The following is a 23850-nucleotide window of genomic DNA, read 5'->3' on the forward strand; positions in this document are numbered from 1 at the left end:
CCATCCTAGACTGCATCTCACAATAACATCAGGTGCGATTGCGGTCAAAAACCTGCCTTATTTGGCAAATAAAAAGAGATATGTTGTTGAGATACGCTTGTCATCATAATCAAGCTTTCTCTCTAATTTACTAGTAAATCGAAGATTTTTACCTACACCTTTGATTGGAGAGGCCTGTTGTTCGCTTATTTGACCTTTAGTTCGTGAAACCAGGTGAAACCCTAAGTGGTCGCTGGAGACCGCGGTAACAATGAGGGCTATCGTTTTAGCGCTCACCAGTTAGCGCCACTGTAGAGTAAGGTCCTGTCACTTGCTAGTAGCGAAGACAGTGGCGCCAACTTGTGAGCGCTAAAGTGGTAGGAGGACTATCGTATTTGCACTCATCAAGATGGCGCCACTGTAGAGTAAGGTCCTATCAATCGCCAGGGGTGCCAACTGTTAAGTATAAAAACGATAGCCCTCATTGATTTCTTCCAATTATCGTCATCATTTCAGCCACAGGACGTCCACTGCTGAACATAGGCCTTCCCTCAATGACTTCCACATCGCACGGTTGGTAGCGGCCTGCATCCAGCGCCTTCCTGCTACCTTTATCAGGTCGTCGGTAAACCTTGTCGGTCCTCTACATTAACTTAGTTTTAATAATTTTAGCTGGATGGCATCAAAGACTTAAATAACATGTAATAAAATAACAAAAGTCCTTTAAAATGAAACTTACAAAGCTATTCTATTTGAAAGCTCGTTAAACAGTTCGCAAACTTTGGTCATGCGGGCTTGCAAAAAGCTCGGGCGATGACCCTGTCTGCACCCAAAGTACAATATGTATAACTATGTATAGTCTAGCTTGAAACCTGTCTGCACTAAAAGTATATAATATCTAGGTATATAGCTTTAAACACAAGCCGTCTAGCCGTTCATAAGCTCCTTTGAATGATGATCTTAAAGTACATAGTAATGTTTTTAACTAGCTTCTGCACGTGGTTTTGTACGCGTGAAAACAGTTTGAATATTTATTACCATTTTCGCAACATTTTTCAAAGAAAACATAAGAAAGAAGAGTGTATGGGGAATCATAATTATTTTGTAAGGGACTTCCTACCTTGAATATGATTCTGTGATTTGTTCGTTGTCACCCTGTGTGTCCACGTGCACTGTGAGACCTCATAGTAATGTTTGTGAAGACGTAAAAGTACACGATACTTCGGCCTGCATTGCAATTACAACACTTTCCTAACAACTTTCATACAGCCATGGTGTTTCACCATGAAATACCACCTTCGTTTCACTTTCCATGACCTTCACCTTTCATGGGTTATGGAAACGTCTGCCATGGATGATTTTAGCTGTCAGAGCTAATTCGATACACGTTTGACTGTCAAAGTTAAGCAATTTAAGTAAAATTTATTTATTTAGGAATCCCTTCCCTACTTCTTCTTGCTGTGTCGACCTACACAGCATCAACCCAAAACTCCGCCACAAGAGTGGCGTTGTCAGTAGCCTTAATTAAATCTTCCCGCGTGCAGTTGTTTGGGCACGCAGGGCACATCATGTGCTTCATCGACTGGGGAACAAAACCACACTTGCACTCCAAGTTTCAGCCATCCAAGAATATTTCGACTGGTGGACTGAACAACCATTTCTTCTTAGCTCAGTCAACTGCGCTTTCCGGTACGTGGCCTCCACTCCAGAACCTTGCTGCCCCATCGGCCGTCAGTTCTGCGTACTATGTGCCCTGGCCATTGCCACTCAGCTTGCTAATCCGTCGGGCTATGGCAGCGACTTTAGTTCGTTTACGGATCTCCTCATTTCTGATTCGATCTCGTAAACAAACATGCTACTAAGTAGCAATTGCTCAATAGTGGCATGCTTCGTGCTAGTAATGAGCATGTCTATTTGTACCTTAGACCTTCAAGCTTCTTTCACAAGCATTACCTTCCTTAAGTTCACCCAAGTGAGAGCTTGCTCTACTTCTTACTACAATATACTACCACTACTGACCACAGAAAACTATACATACCACAACACTTCAAACTTAACACTATCCTTAATCCGTTGCAATAAAGACGAGTTTCCAACAAAAAATACAGTCCACTGTGATCGTACAGTCTTTATGTTCGATCTATTCGAAAAAGGACCTTAAACCAATGCCATAGAGACCAAGGACAGAGACAAAGAACGCCCTTCGCGGGTGAAAGGCGCAGGCGCATCTTGTCCGCCATCTTGCGTCAAGTACGCAACGTAAACGATTGGCTAGTATTTGAGTATTAACATATTTGAGATTGTAGACATACTGGCTAATAATAATATTATAAACTAGCGGCCGTCCGCGACTTCGTACGCGTGGATCCCGTTTTACCCCCTTAGGGGTGGAGTTTCGTAAAATCCTTTCTTAGCGAATGCCTACGTCATAACATCTACCTGCATGCCAAATTTCCGCCCGATCCGTCCAGTGGTTTGGGCTGTGCGTTGATAGATCACTATGTCAGTCAGTCAGTCAGACACCATTGAGTTATACTATATTTACTTATAATAAGTGCGCTGGAAAGGCCCTACATATTAATATGGATTTTGTATTAGCTTTACTTCTTTGCCTAGTTACCTACTCCAATCAGTAAATCCTTATAAAATGAAAGGGGAAAATTGACCGTATAACAATAAATCTTGTTGCGCTGGAAATTAGGTCTATCGATAACAACACGGTTGGAGATAAAGCCTACTTTGAGGTGTAGACACACTTGCGATGTATTCGCGAATGTTTGTTCGAGTATTTCTGATTATTTTAGCCCACAGGATGTCAATGTCCACTACTGAACATAGGCCTCCCCCAATAATTTCCAGTTTCGCCGATTGGAAGGTCCGAGTTTTTTTTTATGTTTTTCTAAACTTCTACAGACCCGCTCTGAATTAAGCAGGAAATAAGCAACGGCTAATAGCATACAAATATGTACAAAACAAATAAATATTAATAAAATTTAAGAAAGTAAACTGAAACTTTTTCTAAATGCAGATATTTTTGTCTATCTGTTCCTTTGTTCCGGTTATTTGAAGGGACTCAACTGCCAGATAGTCAATATTATAAAACGTTATGTAACTTCAATTAGGTAGGATCTTTATTTTACAAAAATAATTATAAAACCGCACGAATCATTAAAACCAATGAAACTTATACAAAATCATTAACGGGCTAAGCAAGTCGCACATTGAAATTCTACGATGTTGATTCAAAAACAAATGAATTTGACATGACAATAGAACTTGTGGCTCTCGAATGAAATTACTGCCCGCTGTTACACTCGTACACACAAGTGTATTGGCATGTTTATGCTGGCCTACATTTCCATTTCCTTCTGCGAAAGGGTTAACGCACTCCTTATCAACATTTTCTACATGCATTGAAAATGCTATGGTTATTATTTATTTTCTTGGTAAGAAAAGTTGTAGTATCGGCATTCGAACCCAGAACCTTCGAGGGTTCTCACGTCCGTATTCACAAACATTACTATGAGGCCCCACAGTGCGCGTGGACGCACAGGGTGACACACGAACCAATCACAGAGCTCTATTCAACGCTATGAGTTCGATTTGCTGCTTCACTTAAGGCAGACAGAGGCAAATGGAGGATTTGGCCTACACTCCCCACGCTGGCCAGACGGGTTGGGGAGGCCTGATGTTCGCATCATCATTTCAGCCATAGGACGTCCACTGCTGAACATAGGCCTCCCCCAATGACTTCCACATCGCACGGTTGGTAGCGGCCTGCATCCAGCGCCTTCCTGCTACCTTTATCAGGTCGTCGGTGCACCTTGTGGGTGGACGTCTCACGCTGCGTTTTCCGGCACGCGGCCTCCACTCCAGAACCTTGCTACCCCATCGGCCGTCAGTTCTGCGTACTATGTGCCCTGCCCATTGCCACTTAAGCTTGCTAATCCGTCGGGCTATGTCAGCGACTTTATTTCGTTTACGGTGTTCGCATATTTGTCCCTTTTTCGCTTCTATGTCTCTTATAAAGGTTGCAAGAAGGTCCTGGATGCAGGCCACTACCAAACGGCCAGTCTGAAAATCATTGGAGGTTGCCTATGTTCAGCATTGGACGTCCTGTGGCTGAAACAATAATTTATTTATTTATTTTAATTACAATAATTATAATAATGATTATGAGAGTCACATCTTCTTACGACATCTAAAGGAAAAACATTTATGTATATCCTGGCTACACAGGAGTTGAAGCGTGGGAACGAGAGGTGGGAATAGTCCCGTAGCTTTTTCTTTTTTTTATGCATAACAAGGCAGGTATTTGACCACAATAGCACCTTATGTTGAGTGGGATGCAGTCTAGGATGGTACATATCTGCCATGTAAGTGCCTATTCACTCTCGCCTTGAAAATAAGACCTGTTTATTTTCTGCCAGAAACACACGGCTCATTCAAGCTTTTTCATCACTAGGTACGTTTCATATTGAAAAATTCCAAAAGCGAAAAACGGACATAAAACTTTAATAATATGTTGATCTAGTTTCCCGAATGAAATGTATGTATATTCCGTTTCAATCCAACGCGGCCATTTGCAATAAATAATGCGAATTAAAATCAGATACAACAAATTGAATTTATAATTAAAATCCGTTCTGCGTTGTCGATTTTCACAGGGACGGGGCGGCCATGATTTCAGTATTCATAGGAATTGCTTGACACAGTATTACAGCTATGGATCCAATTTATTTGGTAACCTATTAATTATTGATTCCGTTTCATAGAGCTCGTGACGACCTTTCAGGATCAGCAACCAGTTTTTTGATTTTCCATTTTTCGTTTCCACCCTAATGTTATGTATTTACATGCAGTGATTGTCTCATGTGATGACTGTTCATCATCATCATCATCATCATCATTTCAGCCATAGGACGTCCACTGCTGAACATAGGCCTCCCCCAATGCTTTCCACGTTGATTGGTAGCGGCCTGCGTCCAGCGCTTCCCTGCTACCTTTACGATGTGGTCGGTCCACCTTGTGGGTGGACGTCCCACGCTGCGTTTTCCGGTACGCGGCCTCCATTCCAGAACCTTACTGCCCCATTGGCCGTCAGTTCTGCGTACTATGTGCCCTGCCCATTGCCACTTCAGCTTGCTAATACGTCGGGCTACGACAGCGATGACTGTTAGTCATTTTTTTATTGACAACGAGGAAGCTCATGGCCACCCACTCAGTGGACCGACGATCTGGTAAAGGTCGCGTGAAGAGCCTGGATGAAGAGCAGCGCAGGACCGGTCATTATGGAAATACTTGGGGGAGGCCTTTGTCCAGCCGTGGACGTCATTTGGCTGAAACGAACGATAGACGAATTCACATAAATGTTTTTTTTTTCGAAAATCGACAATCCATCTTAGTGAATAAAATTTATTTTAGTCCATTAAAAACGTAAGATTTGGCCACCCTACCCCCGCTCCGCTATCACAAAACCTTTTGATGAACTTCAAAATTTTGGCACAACTTTTGAATGGCGTTTTGATTTTTGATAAACAACTCAATTCGAAGAAACAACTTCAACTGGGACTCTTAACTGGTCTTGTTAAAACTTCAAAAAACATTTCTGGGAGTTTTCGCTGATAATAACTACGTTTGTTTGGAAATTGTTTGTTTTTCTGTTATGGAGATTGGTTTTTGGATTCTTATGTCACTTTTTAAGTTTCAAGGAATAATTTAAAGCTCAATATTTCGAGGAAGCACTCCTAAAATGAAAAAAACCTCCGAAAGTGACAATTTACCCGATCCAAAAAAAAAAACACTTGAATTGAAAAATGCCTTTTTTGAAGTCGGTTAATGTAAAAGTGTCTGTTAGCTTCTACAGCTGCATAAACCACGAGCCACTGTTTGATATCCAGGAAAAATATAGGATAGTTTTATCCCGGATTTTAAACGGGGACACTCGCGAAGCCAAAATACAGATTGGTAAGACAATTCAACATACGGGAGCGAAATTCAGATGGGTAGAACAGCAGGTAAAAGTGAAAAACTCATAAAGCTCATTTATTCATGCAAGTAGGCTTTTATAAAACACTTCATATCCCAGTATTAACCCTAACACTGCTTCAGGACAATAAATGGGCCAGTGCTGAGAAGAAGCAGCGCAAGAAAATCAGCCGTTAGTTCATCATCATCATCATCTCAGCCATAGGACGTCCACTGCTGAACATAAGCCTCCCCCAATGCTTTCCATGCTGCCCGGTTGGTAGCGGCCTGCGTCCAGCGCCTTCCTGCTACCTTTAAGATGTCGTCGGTCCACCTTGTGGGTGGACGTCCCACGCTTAGCTTCTTAGCGTAGCCGTTAGTTAGCTTTGGCTTATTATTCGTTAAAAATTGTACTAAATATTGAGAACATTTTCCGCCATGATGTAATTCAAACGATATATTCTATCCACCAAATCTCTGTTTACATAACTCCCACGCAAATTGACTGGACCGCTCCAAACCGGTTGCGTCCAGTTCAATCCGGTTACAACCGCAACCCGGTACAAGTCGAACTTGATCGATTAGGTAATTGCTCGACCGGGGTAAACAACCCCGGACTTGCTGCTTAGCAACAGACCGACAACATTAGGAAGTAGGGAAATGCATCGATCGAAAGGTAGAAATTTTAATAATAGAAGGTAAAGCAGTCAATATGGAAGTCATTCGGAGAGGCCTATGTTCCTGAAATGGTGAAATGATGATGATGAAATTAGCATAGTACGCCATATGGCATAACTTCGTATCGGGACCCTTGCGCGAAAGACATTTGCGCGAAGACTAGCCAACGGACGTTCGAAACTACTGGACCGATTTGAAATAATAAATGTCTTTTGCGCTCATGTCTTCGCGCTAGTGTCTTCGCGCAAGTGTACCAGAACCTCGAAATTCCTACGGGCGAAGCCACGAATAAAAACTCATTTATTTATGCAAGTAGGCTTTTAAAAAGCACTTTTACACGTCCCAGTATTAACCCTACCACTGCTTCGGGACAGTATATGGGGCAGTGCTAGAAGCAGGGCAAGAAACTCAGTCAATAAAGCAATGATCTTGACTTTTGGAAGACGTTTAAATTATCTAAACATAATGGTTGGTTATGTTTTCCCCTTTTAGGTAAAAAAATCTAAAAATATGAAGCTTATGGATGAACTGTAGATAATAAACGAACTCTTTGTCTTCCAACAAAGGTTTGTCTTTTTAACGTTTTTGCTTAAATTAACTGGAGAGAAAATGTCTAATTGAAATCGTATTCAAGACAATACTCAGTATTTCATGTAGAATTACACATACAGTGCTTTTCCTCACCTCTCGTTCCCACTACGATTTATTTATTTATTTATTTGTAATAGGTATACAAACAGTTTACAGTCTAGCCAGGGTCTACCTCTACAGCTTGACCGCAAAACTCTACCAATGAAGGTTCAAATCCCGGGGGAAAGTTAAACTGTCATTGGACCCGCAACGAAGTCCTTCCACTGACGGATGACAATGTTAAACTGTTAGTTACTTGCCAGTCGTAAAAGGTGACTAAAGTATATGTATTTAAATATGCGTTTTTGTCTCGGATTTTATTTATTTGAAACGTACAGAGTCGTGCTTTTGTTCGGACAACAAGATATCCTTTACTTATTTCATTTTAACGAACGGAACCAACTGTATTTAAAACAGAACCCTAAAAACTATATTAGTGTCGCTAGTTTCCAACAAAGGTTTTAAAAGTCATCAATATAATCGTTTTGTTTCTAAGACTATGAGTACAGTTAGCCTCAAATATGAAGCTTAACCCAAATTAACGGTAAAGGCAATTAACCGGTTATTTGCAAGTTAGGAGATTCGCGACAAAACAAGACGATAATACGTGCCGGTGTTTGGAAACACACGGGAGGGAGTTTGGGGCGGGAACGCTGAACACATTTTTTTTTAATTTAATATTTCTTTATTCCAATGTCATCGAGTTAGGCGATTATCACACTGCACCGCGCTCCGCCGCGGTGCGCGGGACTACAGATTAAATCATTATATGCAAGTACCTCAGTTTGTATAGAAAACACGCGCGGCACAACACACTGACAACGCGTTTGCGGCTTGCGCGCGGGATTCGTTATATGTCGCCACTCGGACCGCGACGGAGCGCGGTGCAGTGTGACAATCGCCTAAATGTATGACGGATAGTACAGCGCCCCTAGCGGAAACTTTCAAGAACTAAAATCTTCATGTAAACTCACACTAAGCCCTCTGAATGCAGCTTCGTTCGCGTGTATTTCAATGAAAAAAGACCCAATTCATCATCATCATCATCATTTCAGCCACAGGACGTCCACTGCTGAACATAGACCTCCCCCAATAATTGCCACATCGCCCGGTTGCTATAATCGACCTGCATCCAGTGCCTTGCTACCTGTATGAAGTCCTCGGTTTAATTTGTGGGTGGACGTCTCACGTTCAAAGTTCAGAGCCATTTAATGTATGTTTTTTTTTTTTTTTTATGTGATAGGAGGCAAACGAGCAGACGGATCACCTGATGGTAAGTGATTACCGTCGCCCATAGACACCCGCAGACCCAGGGGCGTTACAGGTTTTTTTACTTTTACGCATTAGTGAGCAAATAATATGAATAACTCTTTTTATTTTTGTTAGAGATAATTTGACTCAGGGATAAACAGGATAGTTTTTATCCCGTTTTTGAAAGGACGATACGCGCTTATTTAGGTATTTTTGTGACCGAAATTCATGCGTGCGAATACCTTGATCAATAAGCTTTATAAAAAACATAACACCCTTCTTCTGGCGCAGTCGGGTAAATATGCAGCTTTTACGCGATCCTGCTCAAAATTACCGCCCGTGTGTCCCCTCGATGACAGATCGATTTCCGAGCTTCACGCTCGACCACACACAAATTACTGTTCGTTCGGAAACTGCTTTTGGCGAGCTACCCTCAAAATTCACTGCGTCACTCACAAAAAATATTTTATAAACTGGGGAACTTTCAGGATGAGTTGCACCACCTTATTTTAACCGTAACAATAACCGGTGCTTTTTGTATGGATTTTGACATGTCTAGTACTAGTAGAAGCTTTGCTTAGATTAAGGCTGAGTTACACCACGTAACTATGATCGTAATTTTAACAATAATCGGTGCTTTTTTATGAAGTTTGACAGATTTTTGACGTTTGTCAAAGAAAAAGTAAGATGGTACAACTCAGTTAGATGGGCACAGTAGTGTAAAAAGATATAAGCATGGGGCACACTGAAAACCAGCGCCGTGGCCTTCGTCACCGTGGACCACGGCATACTCTGAGTGGGGTCCCGTTGCAGTGGGCATCTTGTTGGTGAATGGCTGGCACTGCTCAGTTTACTCTTGTTTTTATTTTTTCTTCTTCCATTATTATGTGCCACTGTCATGTCTACTCGTATGTAATTGCCTTGTGTGATGTCCATTGTTATAAATAAATGTATCTTTCTTTCTTTATAATTATCTATACTTCTTTCTCAACGCACTTATAGGTCTATTATTGATTCAACCACTTGTTTTGAACACGCATTGCGTTCCCAAAGCGAACAGTCCATCACTAACTGTATGTATAAATTTGTTGCAATATAGAACGTATTACAAGGGAATAAGATGTATTTATCTTGATTCACCGTTGTCTGCGTATTAATGTGTGCATTGATACAGTCTGTGCTATTTTTGTAACGGATGCGCCGGCGCATGGAGCGTCAGCAGAAAAACACACAAAAAATACGATAAACACTTTTTTCCTTATTTTTTTTATTGCTAGTGGCCGCCCGCGACTTCGGACGTGTTTTACCCCTTAAAGGGTTAAATTTTCCTCTGAAATTATTGGAATTTTTCTCGCTGTAAAAACCATTCTTGGACTTCAACGAACATAAAAAAATGGTAAAATTGGTCCAGGCGTTGTTGAGTTATGAGCAAAACATTTTGCAGTTCATTTTTATATTATAGATTTGTTCCATATTTGTAAATAGGAAAACGGCCTCATTGCTAGATGATGTCCAGTGTCCTGATGATGAAGTCAGGAGGTGGCCATAGGAACTTCTTTTTGGCCTTTTCGTGCATTAATTAAAAGCGTGTTTTTAGTTTTTAAACTATTATTTTTTTTGTTCAAGTACCTATTTAAATAAAACTCATTAAAAAAAACTCATTAAAACTCATTTATTTCTGTAAATAGTCTTAAAAAAAGCACTTTTACACGTCCCAGTATTAACCCTACCACTGCTTCAGGACAATAAATGGGCCAGTGCTGAGAAGAAGCAGCGCAAGAAACAGATAGATAGAATAGATTAAATACTTACTGTTTGCATAACAGTAGTTTGAACAAACGTTTATTTAACTAAATAAATGTAGGGTAAACCAGAGAGTGATTGCCCACTGGTAGTGATTGCCCGCTTTAAGAATAATATTGTCAGGTGCTGACTTTAAATCACTCTAGTTAGATTTGAATTGACTAAGTAGATGGCTCCGTGATCAATGTACAGTAGATTTAAAATTTACAATAGGAAACACTAAAAAAAAACAGTTATGGCGGATTTTGTCAAGACGGGTGAAAATGTTACTCAAACAAGTAAAGACTTTAACATTTTTACTAAGGAATTACTTGCTTAGAGGTTAAATTTTTTTTCCAAGTTATTTAATATTCAACTAATGGTGTATAGTCATGATTAAATTATAAGTGTTTTCTTCATTATCAATGAAAATAACTGATAAAATTTGATTTCTAACCGTCATTTTAACGGTGGGTAATCACTGCACGTAAATCTGTATATTTTTAGTTATTGCCCACCATCATTTCAGTTATTGCCATATGTTAATGTATAGTTATTGCCCAGGGCAATTATTATTAGAGTGTTGCCACCATGCAGTAACAGTGTTTAAGTTGCTCATTGCTAGACTTGTTTTGCAATTTACAGGCATAAATATTGAAATGGCTTTTAATGTTTCATTTTCAGTATGCCAAAGACTCCAAAAGTTCAATATAGCATAGAAAATTTGCAAAAAGCGATCGAAGCTGTACAAGATGTATCCAACAATTTATCTACAAGTTAAATTGCTGAAAAATATGGTTTGGCTTGAAAAAATTGATAAAAATTCAAACGCAAATACAAAAAATGAAAAACCTACGTTAAATATACTAGTGAAAATGTTAATTGTAAGGAAATAGATACAAATTTAGGGAAGAATAACCAACAGCTAATTGAACATTCTGAGCAACCACTTGAACTGATATCAAAGAAGATAAAAAAATAAATACATATAAAATTCAATTTTTTGCGTCATCTATGTTTTGAAGTAGATGATTCTGTCTCTACCGATTCTGACTCATCAACATCAGCGCAAGAAATATTTGATAATATTTATGTTAATAAGGCCAAACGCAATTTATTTTGAAATTTTGAAGACTGTACTACTAGAATTTAAGTGTAATGTTTTGTTTTATTTATTTAAAGCCTATTTTGTCATTTTAAAATTGATTATTTTGTTTTAAGATACTGGGCAATTACTGTGCTTTGATGTGGGCAATTAGTGTAAGTAATGGGCAATGACTGTACTTTTTGGAGGATTTTAAATTTATTTCAATATTTTCTAAGTTACGTAAGTTTTAACTAAAAACTGTTAATATTATCTTTAACAGTTTATTGAGTTATAAGAAAAAAGTCATAAATGGTCGATAATTAAAATACTTTCTTAAATTTTTCATCTCAATGTGTTTGAAATCTTTAAGTGGGCAATAGCTATACGGTTTACCCTAATTAGTTATATTCTAACAAGTAATTAGCTATAATCGGGTTATTATCAAGTTTATTTTTTTACGCAACAAAAACAATATTTTTAAACCGATATAACAAGTAATTAAGTTTAGTTCCTTAATAAAACAAATATAAACAATGTGATTAATTGTATTATTTAACGCTACGTCAATATAATTGGTTTTTGTAACGGAAATGAGATAATAATGCAAGTTATTTGAATAAGGTACGTAACTATTTAAATAAATAGGATTTTGTTGTTAAATATATTATTATGTATATAGAAAAAATAAGCAGCTCGGTTTTTCAAATAAATGTACCTACATAGACGTATTTATTTGAGGTTTTCCTAAGACCAACGCATAGTTTTGGTGCATCATCATATTCATCATCATCATTTCAGCCACAGGACGTCCACTGCTGAACATAGGCCTCCCCCAATGATTTTCACATCGCCCGGTTGGTAGCGGCCTGCATCCAGCGCCTTCCTGATACACTACTAAGAATGGAACTAAAAAAATATAATCACACTAGCGGCCGCCCGCGACTTCGTACGCGTGTCCCGTCTAAGTGAGCACCTACGTTCTAAAAGGAACCCCCATGCAAAATTTGAGACTCCTAGCACTTGTAGTTTCTGATATTTCGTGATGAGTGAGTCAGTCAGTCAGATACCTATGACTAATATTTAAACTATTTAAAAAAAAAGTAGTTTTTACTTGAACACGTAAATTCATGCAACTGGAGCATGAAGTTTTATTGAACTGACGACGTGAGCTCACTCTAGCGAGGCGGGGCTCGTTTATATAAATATAACTTATGTAAATAAGCTTATGTAATCGAAATTAGTTGTCTTACATAAACAGTTGTGTTAAACCTTGCGGTTTTCCTTGAAGTATACAAACAGAAGGATTTTGAAGTACGTTAGTCTGAAGGGGAAACTAAAATGGCGGAAATAAATTAGGGAATTTTGTGATTAACTAAAAATAAACCCTTGCGGTTTTCCTTGAAGTATACAAACAAAAGGATTTGAAGTACGTTAGTCTAAAGGGGAAACTAAATTGGCGGAAATAAGTTAGGGAATTTTGTGATTAACTAAAAATAAACTACACAATACGTGGAGCGTTCGCGACGACCTGATAAAGGTAGCAGGAAGGCGCTGGATGCAGGCCGCTACCAACCGTGCGATGTGGAAGTCATTGGGGGAGGCCTATGTTCAGCAGTGGACGACCTGTGGCTGAAATGATGATGATGAAACTAAATAAAATTAAAATTTTTATAATAAATTTAAAAATGAAATCTAATCTTTCGTTTACAAGTTTTTAAGAAAAGAAAAGAAAATACAGTGTGAGTCACGTTAAAGTGTACATATGAAAATAGATGAAACTAGACCTATTTTTATCGACAAAAAAGAGGTCAAAATTTTTTTGAGATTTTTTTTAAATTTTTTATAGAATTTTTTCTCTTCCAATTACTTATTGTAAAGAAAACGTAATAACTTTTGAACTAAGCGGTATATCCTGATAAAATAAAAACAGTAATAATGCTAAATAACAGGCGATACTAAAAAAATACAAAAAATACACAAAAAAGGCCAACAAATAATTAAAAATGATACTTTTTGAAAAAAATCTGCTTTTAAATTCGTGTTTTTTTGGTTATTTGATAAATTTCTCCAAAAAATGCCCCTATAACGGGTGGTTTTTATTACTTTGTATTATTCTCTATCGTATTATCTTTGTAAAACCAAAAATCGCATGTCTCTATCCCTATCACAACATTTGCTATGATCGTTTGAACAAAGGCCTGCCACAACATTATTCTCCGCTACAGGTAGAGATAATTTTAATTTTAATTAAAATGATATTTTACTTCGAAATCTTTTGTTTTTATTTGAAATCTAATTTGTCTTTATCAAAATTACAAATCTAGAGCCATTTTCAGTTTCGTTGTTAACGAAGCGTTGAATGGCGCGCCCGGAGAGGCTTAGTTCAAACGATCATTGCAAACGTTGTGATAGGGATAGAGACATGCGATTTTTGGTTTTACGAAGGTAATACGATAGAGAATAATACAAAGTAATAAAAACCACCGGTTATAGGGGCATTTTTTGGAGAAATTTATCAAATTACCAAAAAAACACGAATTTAAAAGCAGATTTTTTTCAAAAAGTATCATTTTTTATTATTTGTTGGCCTTTTTTGTGTATTTTATGTATTTTTTTAGTATCGCCTGTTATATAGCATTATTACTGTTTTTATTTTATCAGGATATACCGCTTAGTTTAAAAGTTATTACGTTTTCTTTACAATAAGTAGTTGGAACAAAAAAAATTCTATAAAAAATTTAAAAAAAATCTCAAAAAATTTTTGACCTCTTTTTTGTCGATAAAAATAGGTCTAGTTTCATCTATTTTCATATGTACACTTTAACGTGACTCACACTGTATAAAAAAACAGAAACTATTTTTTTCACAAAACTTAGTTAAGTACTAATTAGTTTGATAACATTATCGTGGTCAACATAGATATTTATTTTCATATCCTTAACAATTAATTAAACAAAACAATAGTCATTTAGCCGACTACGATAACGATAACTGGTGCTTTTTGTATGGAGTTTTACAGATTTTTGACGTTTGTCAAACTTAAAGTAAGATGGTGCAACCCAGCCTTAGATTTACATTATATCAATAATTGAAGTAACAGTTCCTAGATTAGGTCATACTGAGCGGAGACCAATTTGGTACAGATAATTCTTTTTTTTTGCTCTTTATGTTGATCTGTATTGTAATATCTTTGATACCAAATAAATATTTTTTCTTTCTTTCAACAGCTTAGTTTTTGTTCAAGTTTAATTAAAAATAACTTATATCCTTCTTGCGCTGCTGTCGCTACTTATCCATGTGCGTGTGAACCGAGAGAATACAAATAAACAGTCTCCCAAATGTGGGGGGCGATTGGGCAGGTATTTTGGGGATGCGTCAGAAAGTATGCATTCAAACCTGCAGACAGTAGCTTTTTTACCCGACAGCAGAAAAAAGGTTATGTTTTTATACTTACAGGTTTTTGACTGTGATCTCGCGGGTTTTGGTCTGTTACACAAAGACATTTTTTTAACGCACGCGTCGCCTCTTTCAAAAATCGGGATAAAAAATCTATCGTGTTTTTCCCTGGGTCTAAAATTATATGTAAAATAAATATAAGAAATATAAACATCCTTGGACATTTAACACTGCGCCGCTAGCCCCAAACTAAGCAAAGCTTGTACTATGGGTACTAGACAACTGATATAAACATACTTAAATACTTTTTTTGTAATACATTATACATAGATGTGTAGCATATAAACCAGTTTGTAAGAATGGATGTTTGTTACTCTTTCACCCAAAAACTACTGATCTAATTTTGATGAAACACTATTGATTGTACATCAAAATAACATATAGGCACGATCTGTGACAAACAACCGCGCGGAAGATTCTAAAAATATAAGAAAGTCAAATATAAATTGTATCGTCTTTTTTGTATATTTCTTTCTTTTCTTTGTTTTTTGTGACGTACAATCTTATTATCTATCTATCTTCTTAAATACGTCACTCCGAAGTTACAATAACAACCTGAACGAATTTCTTTCACAATGAAATAGATTCGTTAAAGATAATTTGTAAACTTTGTCGATTGTCCTCGGAATATTACATTGTTCTTTCGCTAATTGATTCGCCATTCTGTCCCCAAAGTTGGCATTTATAACGATTTTATGCAAAAACGAAAATGGATTTGTCGTGGAAAGAAATACTGGCTTTTGCCCGCGGCTTCGCCCGCGTGACTTTAAATCTCATAAATAACTAATAATAGCACTTTTACACGTCCCAGTATTAACCCTACCACTGCTTCGGGACAATAAATGGGCCAGTGCTGAAAAGAAGCAGCGCAAGAAACCCAGTCACTATTGTCCAGCCATTATCACCCGTATTCACAAACGATGCTTGCTTAAGTGAAGCAGCGAATCGAACGCACATCTGTGATTAGTTCGTGTGTTACCTAGTGCGGCCACGCGCACTGTGAGACCTCATAGTAATGTTTGTGAATACGGGCGTCATTTTGTTACAAAAAACCGACTCTAACACATATGATTTCTTCGTACTAAATTAAAATCTAAATATCTGGTAAATGGTTGACTTTTACCTAGGCATTTAAATAACTAAATTGATTGCAAATAGCCTGTACTATAATCTCTTACAAAGAACACTCGGTACAAGTCACCCTGTATATCTAGGTGCCTACAAAAGTACCTAAAACCTTCCATCATCGAGGAACCAGACGCAGGTTAGCGTACCATCCCTATATTGTTGACATTCCACCAGCTCGCACTAAGCGTTTCGATGACTCTTTTATAATGCGAACAGCTAGGGACTGGAATTCGTTGCCTGCTGCTGTCTTTCCCGAAGACTATAATCCGGGCCTTTTCAAGGCGATAGTGAATAGGCATTTACTTACAGGGCAGATATGTATCATCCTAGTCTGCATCCCACTTAACATCAGGTGTGATTGTGGTCAAATATCTGCCTTGTTATGCATAAAAAACGGTAGATTTTATAGAATTACTTCTATGCCAGTAAAGAATTTACTAAACAGAGAAAGTTGAGTTAAAAAAGATTCACAATGGGATTATACTTACAGAACTTTTTATCATAAATCATAACCCTCCTTCTGGCGTAGTCGGTTAAAAATACCCACTTATTTACACGAGTCAAAACTTAATCATCTTGTTACATAACCTAATCCACGAGCAAGTTGTAACGACCATCTTAAGGGATATATCATTTTAATTTAACCAGCAATTTTGTTACACCTCAGGCATTTTCCCTAAATAGACTAAGAGCTAGTGAACGCCAGACCTACGTCATTTTATAAAAGCTGTAAGTTTGTCAGCGTATGCTCCAATATAGGTTAGAATGCTGGTGAAACATGAAGTTTGGGTCATCGTGGCTTTGGCAGCTATCCTAAAAAAACTGGCAAGGAGTTGGAACTATCTGGCTGATGTGGAAACAACTTCTAATCATTGCTCAAATATTATGCATAAAATAAAAATCAGATTTTTTGGTATTACATAAGAAAAAATACAGTCTACTGAATATACAGAAGAAGCCACCGTCAAAGTTAGGCTTACGTTATACTATAAAAGCTGATTTTTATATAATATTTGGGCAATAACTAGAAGTAGTTTTCTCATCAGCCAGACAGTTTTGACAGTTCCAACTCCTTGCCAGACAGTTTTTTTAGGATAGCTGCCAAAGCCACGATGATCCAAACTTCATGATTCACCAACATTCTAACCTATATTGGAGCGTACGCTGACAAACTTTCAGCTTTTATAAAATGACGTAGGTCTGGCGTTCACTAGCTCTTAGTCTAAAAAGATTATTCTGCCCATCACCAGCGCACATCGACACATAACTACGTTTAATTTCATACAAACTAGAGGTCTACATAAACTGGTAACGTCATTATATAATCCCTCGAATAAAACTTCCCTATAAAAGAATAAAAATCAAACCTACATAGTTGCGTTTTTTTGTTGCAGAGCGAGAGCGGAGATAAACGACGCGCGTGCGAGCGGGACGGCGACAGTGTCCAGTTCAAAACCAGTATAGGTTTTTTGGAAAAAAAGTGACCCATCCTAGAGGCATCGCCTAGTATGCCAGAGTAGTTGAGTGCAGTGAGTGTTGAATCTGTGTTCGAAAGTGGTTACAAAGATGGCCGCGTTTCCCGCCTTTTTTGGATTGCTCATGGCCGCTGTAGTGACAGGTGAGTTCTGTTTTTGATTTTTTTTAATTGCTTTCTTTTTTTAGACTATTGAGCGAGGAAATCATAATGAAAAGAAACTTTTTTCATAAAGGTAGTGTTCTCAATGAAAATCTCGTTGAACTCACATTAATCTGTCCCCATTTTATTTCTCATAATACTATTTGACTTTTCTTAGTTTTTTCTGATGTATAAAATACTTCTTAGCAGCCGCCCGCGACTTCGTAGAATAGAATAGAATAGAATAGAATAATTTTTTATTTGAAAGAAAGACATACAAGCAGGAAAAACATACATACACAATGAAGGAGATACACAAATTAATGTACAGATAGCTGCTTGAGCCCCTCTGACAAAAAGGCACCCGCTCAGCATACATCAAGACCGCGCCAGGGCTTGTCTCGAAACTGATTTTCAGCGGGGGCCCCGTTTTACCCCCTTAGGGGTTGAATTTTACAAAATCCCGTCTTAGTGAGCACCTACGGTCTACGGTCTAAAGGATCCCCACGCAAAATTTGAGACTCCTAGCACTTGTAGTTTCTGAGATTTCGTGATGATTGAGTCAGTCTTTTTGTGTATTCCATTGTGGCGGAATTGCTAGTACTCGCCAGACGGGTTGGCGAGATTAGTAAGCTGAAGTGGCAATGGGCAGGGCATATAGTACGCAGAACTGACGGCCGATGGGGCAGCAAGGTTCTGGAGTGGAGGCCACGTACCGGAAAGCGCAGCGTGTGACGTCAACCCACAAGGTGGACCGGCGACCTCATAAAGGTAGCGGAAAGGCGCTGGATCACAAAATATAACAGAAGACAAACTCCATACTAAACGCGCTCGAGCCACGCACACATAGACACCGCTCCTAGCAAGACTGTCTTGGACGAATGCGAGCGCGACGCGTTGACGCGCCGGTCAACCGCCTGTGATATTATTTTGTTTTGCGAAATTGACGAAAATGAGTAAACAGAATAAGTCGTATTATAATTGTTCGGTATTTGGTTGCTTAAACTCATCATTAAATACCGAATTTTCATTTTTTAAGTTACCAGTTGATTCGGGGAGGTAAGTAAGTTATTTATTTGAATTTCAATTGAAATTGAAAGCCAACTCAATTATTAGGAATATCGAATTATTTTAGAGAGGTTTTATGAATTATTGGATAACTAGCTTTTGCCCGCGGCTTCACCCGCGTGAAATTCAGTTTGTCACAGATCGTCATAAATTATAGCCTATATGTTATTCTGGGTTATAAACAATAATACTGTAAAGTTACATCAAAATCCGTTCAGTAGTTTTTGCGTGAAAGAGCATCAAACATCCAGACATCCAAACTTTCGCATTTATAATATTAGTTGGATAATAGTGTCAACCACTCAACTAAATATTACTTCCTTCTCGTGTATTTGTTTGCAAACTATTACTATAATAACGTACTAAATATAATATAAATAAGTATACGTGGATATCTGTTATTGTCTTTCTTGCATAGTATTAAGAGTAACATTTTTCTATCATAACGAAATAAACGCAACACATAACAAGACAACCCTAGCGTCCCTAGCGCGACGGCCGAGCGTGCGAGCGAGACAGGTATGCAAAGCGAGGTACATACATGAGTTTACCTTCTGTTATATTTTGTGCCTGGATGCAGGCCGCCACCAACCGGCCATTGTGGAAATCATTGGGGGAGGCCTATGTTCAGCAGTGGACGTCCTATGGCTGAAATTATGATGATGAGTCAGTCAGTGACCTTTCGCTTTTACGTAGATGTATTTCCAAAACAACAAAATTCTCAAAACAAGATACGATCTTTCTAACGAAATCCGTAAAGATAACTTGAGTTTATTTGATAAAATCTTTCCAAACTTGCTAAATATACCTAATTCAAAGAACTTATTTGCCTTTGACAACATTTAAACTCGTATCAACACCAAAGAAATGTAGCAACTTAATGTTAAGACTAGTGATGCAACGAATATTCGTATTCGCCGAATAGTAGACATTTACCGAATATTCGTATTCGGTGAAATGATAACTACGAATGGGAAAACCCCGGTCAGTATGTAACAAAAAGTAGTAAGTTCTCTTCTGGAATTTGACAGTCAATAGCAGGTCGATTGTACAAGTATTATTTGTTTTGTGAAGTTACAAAGTAAAGTGATACAATAACAGAAAAATATGCCATTTGTAAATTTTAATTACTGAAACATTAACCATAATAAAAAGAGTTTTTATGAGTATTTCATGACAATGTACAGATATTCGTATTCGAAAAGTATTATTCGTTGCATCACTAGTTAAGACATGTTCCAGAATGTTCCTGTTTGTGAAAAGGGAATATATTTTTATTTGGCAAGAAGTTGAATCTTTGTATAGGCTTCAAAGGGAAAGCGCCTTAGAAAGAATTATAGTCTACAATCATGAAGCTTTTGTACATAATTGAAGTAATATTCATTCGTACAGATTCAAAAAGGATGTTTTATGTGCGAACGTTTAGCTATGGTAACGGAGTTATTTATGTTTTTTTTTATGTTAGTAACTAGCTTTCCGCCTGCGTGGAATTTTGTCTGTCACAGAAAAACTTTACCGCGCGCGTCCCTGTTTCAAAAACCGGGATAAAAACTATCCTATGTCCTTTCCCGGGACTCGTCTTTGACTCATCAGACATTACAACAAAGTCCCTCGACCATTTGTGGTGAAAACACTCGTATCACAGGCATATTTAGCTTAGTATGAGGGGCTAACGGGATTATTAATTTCAATATTCTTAGTTATTTAATTTTTAGCGTTAAGAGTCGCATCTCAAACTAATTTGAAAATTATAAATAACTTGAAAAAATCGAACTGCCTAAGGCGGGAATTGAACCCACGCTAACGCTCTAAGTAGCTCAGTTGGAAGAGCAGTCGCCCGGCAAGCGGAAGGTCGTGGGTTCAATTCCCGCCTTAGGCAGTTCGATTTTTTCAAGTTATTTATAATTTTCAAATTCAATATTCTTTTTTTATAAACAAAAAAAGTTTAACGTGAGTGAAGCCGCGACCAAAAACTAGTGTAAAACTAAATATCGTGGTTTATTTTTAAGTCTTTTGAAGATGAAAACGGTAGGCTTCTAAAGAACTGTCAAGGTAAATAAAAGTTTTTACGTTTAGCGGTAATGGATAAAAGTGCTTATTTAAAAGCTTTTTGATGGTCTTATATTTCTAAGAAATAACCTTGTACACTTTTTTACGTCTATTGGGTATTTGATACCATTTTATTCTAACAATTTTACCTATCTACAACTTTTCTGAAACCGCCACAGATTAAGTTATAATCCAAGTATGCGAGTTTGAGCGCCGGGAAAAACTGGGATAAAAATAATCCTACGATTTTCTGAGCTTTTTATTTGTGTAGTACTAGTTTAGTTCGTGTGTAAACCTGACCTTAACCTACGTTATCCACTCGAACGCCGGGAAAAATTGGGTTAAAAACTAACCCATACTTACCATGTTTTTCGAAGATTGTAATCTGTCTAGATACTATTTTAGTTCGTGTGCAAACCTGACCTTAACCTACGTTATGCACTTGAGCGCCGGGAAAAACCGGGATAAAAACTATCCTATACTATTTTCCCTGTTTTTGTAAGACTTATTTGTGTTACTATTTTAGTTCGTGTGTGTACTTGGCCTTAATCATTATCCACTCGAGCCCCGGGAAATTTGGGTTAAAAACTATCCTATATTTTCCCTGTTTTTCTAAGATTGTAATTTGTCTAGATGCTATTTTAGTTCGTGTTAAACCTGACCTTCGATATCCACTCGAACGCCGGGAAAAATTGGGATAAAAACTATATTAAGTTTTCCCTGTTTTTACCCGATTGCGCTAGGAGGGTTAAGCACTTTTATTTTTGTTACTACATATTATTATTTTAGTTCGTGTATTAACTTGCCCTTAACCTACGTTATTCACTCTAGCGCCGGGAAAAACTGGGATAAAAACTAATAAAATAGATATAAAATATAAAATATCTAATATTTTCCCTGTTTTTGTGAGCTTATTTTAGTTCGTGTGTAATCTTGCCCTTAACCTTCTCCGTGTCGCAATCAGGGTAAGTGTGAATTAATACAGACATAACAGTTTGTTTGTTTAACTTGAAGGTATGTTTTGAACTGGCTTCCGTTCGGAGAGTTTAGGGTTCGGAGGGGAGAGATGAAAACCGGTAACTCACTTACCCGTATTCACAAACGATGCTTGCTTAAGTGAAGCAGCAAATCGAACGCACAGCGTTGAATAAAGCTCTGTGATTGGTTCGTGTGTCACCCTGTGATTCTACGCGCACTGTGAGACTCTTAGTAATGTTTGTGAATACTGGCGTAAGACCCAAAACAACATCAAAATCAAATCAAAATATCAACTAAGCTAGCAATAATATCAAAATAAGGTCATAGCAGACTTATCAACTCGGAAAGGGATCAACACCGTATCGCCTTTTGCGAGCTGTCATTGCCTTTCGCGAGCTGTCAACCGCGAGGCGAGGCTTTTACGTTACGGTGCGGATAAGTGTGCGTTGCAGTATGGAGTTTCAGACAAAGAATAAAAACTTATAAAACTCATTTATTTTTGCAATTAGGCTTTGAAAAAGCACTTTTACACGTCCCAGAATTAACCCTACCACTGCTTCGGGACAATAAATGGGCCCGTGCTGAGAAGAAGCAGCGCAAGAAACTATACTGACCGCCTCGAGTTAATACGGTTACGATCCCTTTCCAGGTTGATAAGTGTGCTAGAGATATAGAGAGACTTTGAGACCCAAAACAACTTCAAAATCAAATCAAAATAAGCTAAGCTAGCAATAACATCGAATTATAATTCACTTTCCCCAGAATCCTCTCAGATTATCCACTTACGCTTGCCTCCAACAATTTGTTTTTCCTACGTCTGCTTATACTACCGATAAGTAGATATAAATATTTATACAACAGCGTGTTTGCTTTGGGAAATTATAGAGATGTTTGGATATTGGATAGACAAATCTGGCTAGCTGGCTTAGCTGCATCGATACTGTTGAAGTAGCTGTAGAGTTTTGTTTTTAAAGAAAGAAAGAACCATTTATTACGATGAACATCACTTAGTTAAGGACAGAGAAGGTATACGAAAAAAAAAAAGAAATAGCACATAAATATTACAAGGAAATAAAAATTTAAATGAGCAGTGCTATCATGTCGCAACAGCGATGCCCATCGCAATGGGACTCCACTTAGCATATGCCGTGGCCCACGGTGGGGAAGGTCACGGTTCCGTTCACGGCCAGGTTTCATAGTTTATCCGACTGCTCCAAAGAGGGTTATGTGTTTATCAGCCTGTATGTATGAGTATTTATGTTAGTTTCTGGCACTCTTGAGACCAAACGCTCGACCGATTTTGAAGATTGTTATATTTCAATTAGTTTCAATCTTGCGAGTGTCACTTGTCTTGGATATGTCAAATCAAATTCAATAATGGCGTCTGCGTTATCTGGTACAAATAGTAGAAGCTATGCTATGGTTAGTTTGGGACTAGATGGCGCAGTGTAAAATGTCCAAGGATAATCATTATTATTTTAAAATCACTAGTTACTTTTATCATTACTTCCGTACTATTATTTATATTTTATAGTATACGAAAGTAACTCCGTTTGTCTGTGAACTTTTCACGCTTAAACCACTGAGCCGAAATATGAAACAGGGACATTTTGTGACCCAGGGAAAAATAGGATACTTTTTATCCCGGATTTTGAAAGCGGAATACGCGCTTGAAGTCTTCCTGTGACATGTCGACGTTAGTTAAAGAACATAATATGCCAGATAATATGAACCTTTAAGGTATAGCAGTAGGCATAGGGCTAGTTTGTTTATACCCAGAGAAAAACTGGATAATTTTTATCCCGGTTTTTAAAAGGCAAGTCTTCCTATAACAGGTCGATGTTAGAAATACAACATATGCCAGTAACTGATTCACCTATTCCAATGCCCCCGTGTAACTGTTTAACGTTATTTTAACTGCCTCACCCAATGGCGCGTAACGGCGGTTATTTTTAACCGGCACAAAAAACCGGCCTACCTCATCGGCCGTGACAGTGAAAATCTTTAACCTTTAACACTATATTTTGAACTTTAGTGCGATGACATATGGTTCAAATTTCAAAAATATTTTTCTTTTAACCTTTATTAGGTCGTGCGTACGCGCAGTTAAGGAAAACAAAACAGAAGCGTCTGCGTTACCCGTCTTGGATTGTTGTCTTGTCGCGGGTTCGATTTCCATTGG

General features: G+C 37.8%; 1 long non-coding RNA gene across 1 annotated transcript in view; it reads left to right on the plus strand.

The window, feature by feature from the left end:
* Window positions 1-17431, plus strand: part of LOC114356290 (uncharacterized) — a 55653-nt gene extending 38222 nt beyond the window's left edge. The window contains exon 2 of the long non-coding RNA XR_003656202.1: window positions 17353-17431. This is a non-coding gene — a long non-coding RNA (uncharacterized LOC114356290). The remainder of the gene's footprint in view (window positions 1-17352) is intronic.
* The last annotated feature ends 6419 nt before the right edge of the window (window positions 17432-23850 follow it).

This window comes from Ostrinia furnacalis, unplaced genomic scaffold (genome assembly GCF_004193835.3).
Source record: "Ostrinia furnacalis isolate ACB-3 unplaced genomic scaffold, ASM419383v2 OfSCF2709, whole genome shotgun sequence".
Classification (NCBI taxonomy): Eukaryota; Metazoa; Arthropoda; class Insecta; order Lepidoptera; family Crambidae; genus Ostrinia; species Ostrinia furnacalis.